This window comes from Camelus bactrianus, chromosome 28, assembly GCF_048773025.1.
Source record: "Camelus bactrianus isolate YW-2024 breed Bactrian camel chromosome 28, ASM4877302v1, whole genome shotgun sequence".
NCBI lineage: Eukaryota > Metazoa > Chordata > Mammalia > Artiodactyla > Camelidae > Camelus > Camelus bactrianus.
Window position 1 is genome coordinate 22,964,935 of NC_133566.1, and position 4,834 is coordinate 22,969,768.

At 51.3% G+C, this 4,834-nt stretch overlaps 1 pseudogene; it reads left to right on the forward strand.

Moving 5' to 3' along the window:
- Window positions 1-702: 702 nt before the first annotated feature.
- Window positions 703-1,548, forward strand: LOC105079288 (polyadenylate-binding protein 2 pseudogene; annotated as a pseudogene).
- Window positions 1,549-4,834: the final 3,286 nt, after the last annotated feature.

The following is a 4,834-nucleotide window of genomic DNA, read 5'->3' on the forward strand; positions in this document are numbered from 1 at the left end:
AGGTTCAACAGCGACAGACGGTTCTGTTTTGGAACAGAGCGCGGGTTCTTGACCTTGAGCGTGGAGCAGAACCAGCTGCCGGACTTGTTCAAACACAGCGCCGCCCTCCAGGCTTCGGACGCCGTGGATGGAGGGTGAAAGCTGAGAATTACATTTCTAACAGGTTCCCAGCCCTGGAGCAGAGTGAGAGCCTCTGGCCTTCCCGATGCTTGCTGCTCAGAGTGTGGAGCCCAGGCCAGCGGCAGTAACGCTGCCCGGGAGCTGAGAGGAGTGAAGACTCTCGGGCCGGCTGAAACAGAACCTGCATTCTGACAATACCCCGACGGAACTGCGTGTGCTTTAACATTTCAGAAGTGCTGGCAAGATTATTTGATCCAGGTGCCCTTACTCCTGCTGACCCTCTAAACCAAAGGTGGATACACTTTAGAATTATCTGATCTGGGAAGTCCTCCTGTTAGAGCAAGCAGACATGAGCGGAGAAGGGGGAAGCGGGCCAGATGGCAGGAAGCCATGCATCTTGGGTCACAGGGGTCCTTGGGCAGATAAAGAAAAGCAGAAACCACCAGACTGAGAGAAATTTTGGGTGGACAAGCAACCTGGAGACTCATAAAGAAATGTGGGGAAGGGCGAGACTCTCTGGTGCCCAACTGTAACCGTTTGCTCATTCTGCCCTAATTACAGTGAAATGAGCCTTGCAGATGAGAAGTGCCCATCATGCACCAATGCCATGACACTTCCGATCAAAGCTAAATAGGGAGTAGGGGGCCCCAGGTGGGGTTGGGGGGAGGGAACTACGAGAACAGCTTGGAGTCTGAGGACCTGGAGCCTGAGAAGATGAGGCTGGCGCCTGACGGGGAAGTTTCCCAGCCCGCAGCCCCCTCCCCCCACCATCTCATGGGACCAGAGCCTGGCTCAGGGGCCCCTGGCAGCCAGGAGGAAGAGGAGAAGCCAGGACTGGTTGAGGGTGACCCGGGAGATGGCACCACTGAGGACCAGAGCTAGCAGCGATCAAAGCTTGAGTCAGGGAGATGGAGGAAGAAGCTGGGAAGCTACAGGAGCTAGAGATGAACGTGAGTCCGCCCCCAGCAACGCTGGTCCAGGATCACATCCATTGAGGAGGACACGGAGGCTGACGCCTGGCCCCTTTGTGTCGGCGAAGTGGACTATGGTGCAACAGCAGAAGAGCTGGAAGCATGCTTTCCTGGCTGGAGTTCAGTCAGCCAGGTCACTAGACACTCTGTGACAAATTTAGTGGCCATCCCGAAGGGTTGGCATGTATCGAGTTCTCAGACAAAGAGCCGGTGAGGACTTCTTGGTCCTTAGATGAGCCCCTATATAGAGGAAGACAAATCAAGGTGATCCCAACACGACCCGACAGACCAGGCAGGCACCAGCACCACAGGCTGGGGCTTCCCACAGGCCTGACACTGTGCCCAGACCGCCAGCTTCAACAGTTCCTGCTCTCAGGTCTACACTGGTTTAGACAGCAGGCCCTAGGGCCGGGTCTTCAGGGGCCGGGCTAGACCAACAAGGTATTCCCCTTACTAAGAAAAAAGTAGAGGAGAGAGAGGGAAAAAAAAAAAGAGGAAAGAAGGGGTAAAATAAGAACTAAAAGAAAATGAAAACAGAAGATACCCTTGATGGGAAAAAACTAAAAAAAAAAAGATACGCTGTGGAAGGGGGGAGAATCCCATGACTAACGGGTGAGGAGCGACCTGCTTGGGGGCCCGGGGGGGCCCGGAGAGTGGGCAGGGGCTGCTCCCTCACCCTGGGGACTCGCCGCGAGTGTGCCTCAGCTGCTCAAGCTGCTCCCGTTTCCTCCTCCCCTCTCGGGGTGCTGCTCAAGGGCAGGTGGGAGGGTTTCTTGCCCCTAACCGAGGGCTGTGCAAGGACACCAAGCCGTTCTGCAGCTTCTCCCTAACTTTCACAGTCCCCTCCTGCCGGCTCCCGTCCTGCCAGGCCTACCAGCCACCCCGCCCCTCCTTCCTGGCTCCTGGAACCTCCGGGTTGCCCGGTGATCTATTTGGCTTCCTTTTGTGTTTCTCGCTCTGTTCCGAGTGTCTTTCTTTGCAGTTTCTGTCGCTGGCTGATCTCTGTTCTCCTCCCCGTGGCTGTGGGTTCACCTCCCCTCCCCCCTGGGGAAATGCACTACCTTGTTTTTGACGGGTGGTTTGGGGGCATTTTTCATTTTTCAGTTTTTTGTTTTGTTTTCCTTTGTCTTTTCTTATCCTTTTATTTGGAGGGAATGTGAGGAAATGGGAACAAGGATGTGAGAGGTGGATGTTGTTTATTTTTTAGCTCATTTGCAGGGGGTGGGAGGTTTTTATTTTTATTTTTAAATGTGTCATAAATAAAGTCATTTTTGAAAATAAAAATTGTTTGGCCTTAAAAAAAGTCTAACTAAGGACCCCAAATCCCTCTTCCCTCAGGAAGGTGGACCTGGGATAAAAATCATGAAATACAGCATCAAACCACTCCCTCCCCAGTGAATATCCCACTCGCTCACATTTGCAGCCCATGTAATCAGCCTGGCACAGAAACTCATTGCAGCTACACACATGAGTCTGCCCGCTCACCCCTTAAGAGCTTACTATTATTTAATAAATCCCCACTTTATTTTCTTGACCTTTGGGTCTTGTCTATGGATCCTTTCTGTGACAAGATGAGAACCTACTCTCCAGTAACACCCCTCCCCAGGACACACTCCAGGCTGATTAAACCAGAACCTCTGCTGTTAGGACGCAGTGTTTTTGGAATCTCTAGGTGGCCATGTTTTGAACCCCCCAGGTTGTTTTAAATACAGTCAACCCCCCCCCCCAACACATTTAACCTTCAAGACACAGGCACCACCAGCCAACTTAAGGTTCTCTGCCAGGAAAATCTGCTCAGCTCCTCCACCAGTCGTCTTGCTTCTGGTCCAGATTTCCAACCACTTGTTTCGAACTTTGAGTCACACCATCTGCCTCCCTCCTGTTTGATAATCTGCTCTGGCTCCTTAAACTCTCCTCCAAGTCTGCTTTCTTGGTTTCAAGGCAGGTGGAAGGCAGCGTCACCTTTAACATCCATGACCAGCGTGAATCCGACTGGAGGCTGGGCCACTTCAGAATCACGTGTGGTGCTTCTTAAAAGCGTGGACTCCAGACGCCACCACAGACCGAGTGAACCAGGAACTTTTGGGTGTGCTCGGGAACCTGTGATGCTGTGATGCGCGTGACAGGGCACCTCCGACCTAGACCTGGAATACCTCTGTCCTCTCCCCCAGCCTTACTGAACCTGTAGTGAACTTAGTACCTAGGAAATGTTCTTCTCAAGCACATGAAGCAAGGGCTGTGCATTAAAATGGGGACCTACTGCTGGGGGGGGGCGGGGCAGTTCATCTTTGCCTCTGAAACGTCCCCAGCCTCACCTTTGTGAACTCTCACTGATCAGTGCCTCCGAGCTCCTCCCCTTGGGGAGGAGTCAGAGCTTTCCTGTCAACGCTCTGGCACAAGAACAGGTAAGCGGAGTGTGTTCTCAGCTGACTCAGAAGAGACGAGAGAGAGTGATCTGCGCTGCCCGGGCAAAAGCCGAGGCCCGAGGCAACCCTCCGCCTTCTTCACGGCTGCGCGTCCCCTCAAACAGACTTGCTGGGTGCTACTTCCGGCCCCAGGTCCCTGCAGTATTTGTTGTTACTAGGGAAAGTCAGGCTCACCGGGTTAAAACACCTACCTTCTGTTGGCTCTCAAAGTTTTGTTTGCTTTTTAATGGTTTTCTTGTTTCCCCAATAATAGTACAAGTTTCTGGTTGCAAGTTTTCTATGTTCTGGCATCGATTTTTTTTTTCTTCTGGCATCAATTTTTGTTCTCTTCTTGGGGCAAGTGTTTTTTTTTTTCCTTCTGAGGCGTAGAGTGAGCTCATTTTGGCAATGATTTTCCAGTACAGAGGAATGGAACAAGCCACAGAAGTACAACGTTTGGCTCACTGGGCTCAAACAGCACCATAGGAAGCTTTTTATCACAGGCCTGAAGGTCTATAAGCAGTTTCAGAATAAACAAAGCAGCAAACATCAGCCCCTAATTAGCCTTCTCTGTTAGGTGCAAAGTAGGAGCGAGCTTCGAGGGGGCCCTGCGTATTATCTGCTGGAGCCAAAATCTTACTCTGTGAGTGAACCTTCCATGGGAGACTCAGGAACAGTTCCTTCCAGACTTGTTCCTGTTCCCCTGAATATAAAGGAAAGAAGTTAGATCTACTAAGGACACATTGCTTTTCTGAAACTGAAACAATGATCAGAAAGAGTTTCTAGATTTGGAAATTCTATCAAAGTGAGAAGCAAGCAGAAAGCTCTTTGAAAACATCAGGCTGGTGCTCAGGAGGCTGAGCTGTGAGCGGGGGGATGGAACCCAGCCATTGGAACAGTCCCGGGAAAGCTGGCTCCAGTTCCCGGCTGTCACATGCTGGCATCGGCCTCTGTGGAAGCTGCAGCTGAAGCATTTACTCCAATGACTCTTTGAAAACAGCCTTGCTGACAAAAAGGAACAATCCAGGTTGTCTTTATCCAACTTTGCCATTTGTTTCTCATAGACCAATTAGGTTGGCTTGGAGGCCCGCTTAAACAGGCATATGATTTTTCTGCTGAAGATTAAATCGGTCCAAGAGAGCCTCTCTCTCTGGGGCCTAGATGAAAGTGAGGAAAACCTCTGAGTGAGTATCAGAGCTGCCCCTGATAAAACGATGACAGAGAAGTGTCTCTTTGATGACTTTCTGGCAGCCGCGCAGCCTTCCCAAGTGAAAATAAACCTGCAGACATCCAAAGCTGGCACCAAAATGGGAACCTGTGGCGGAGGGGTGCAGCTGA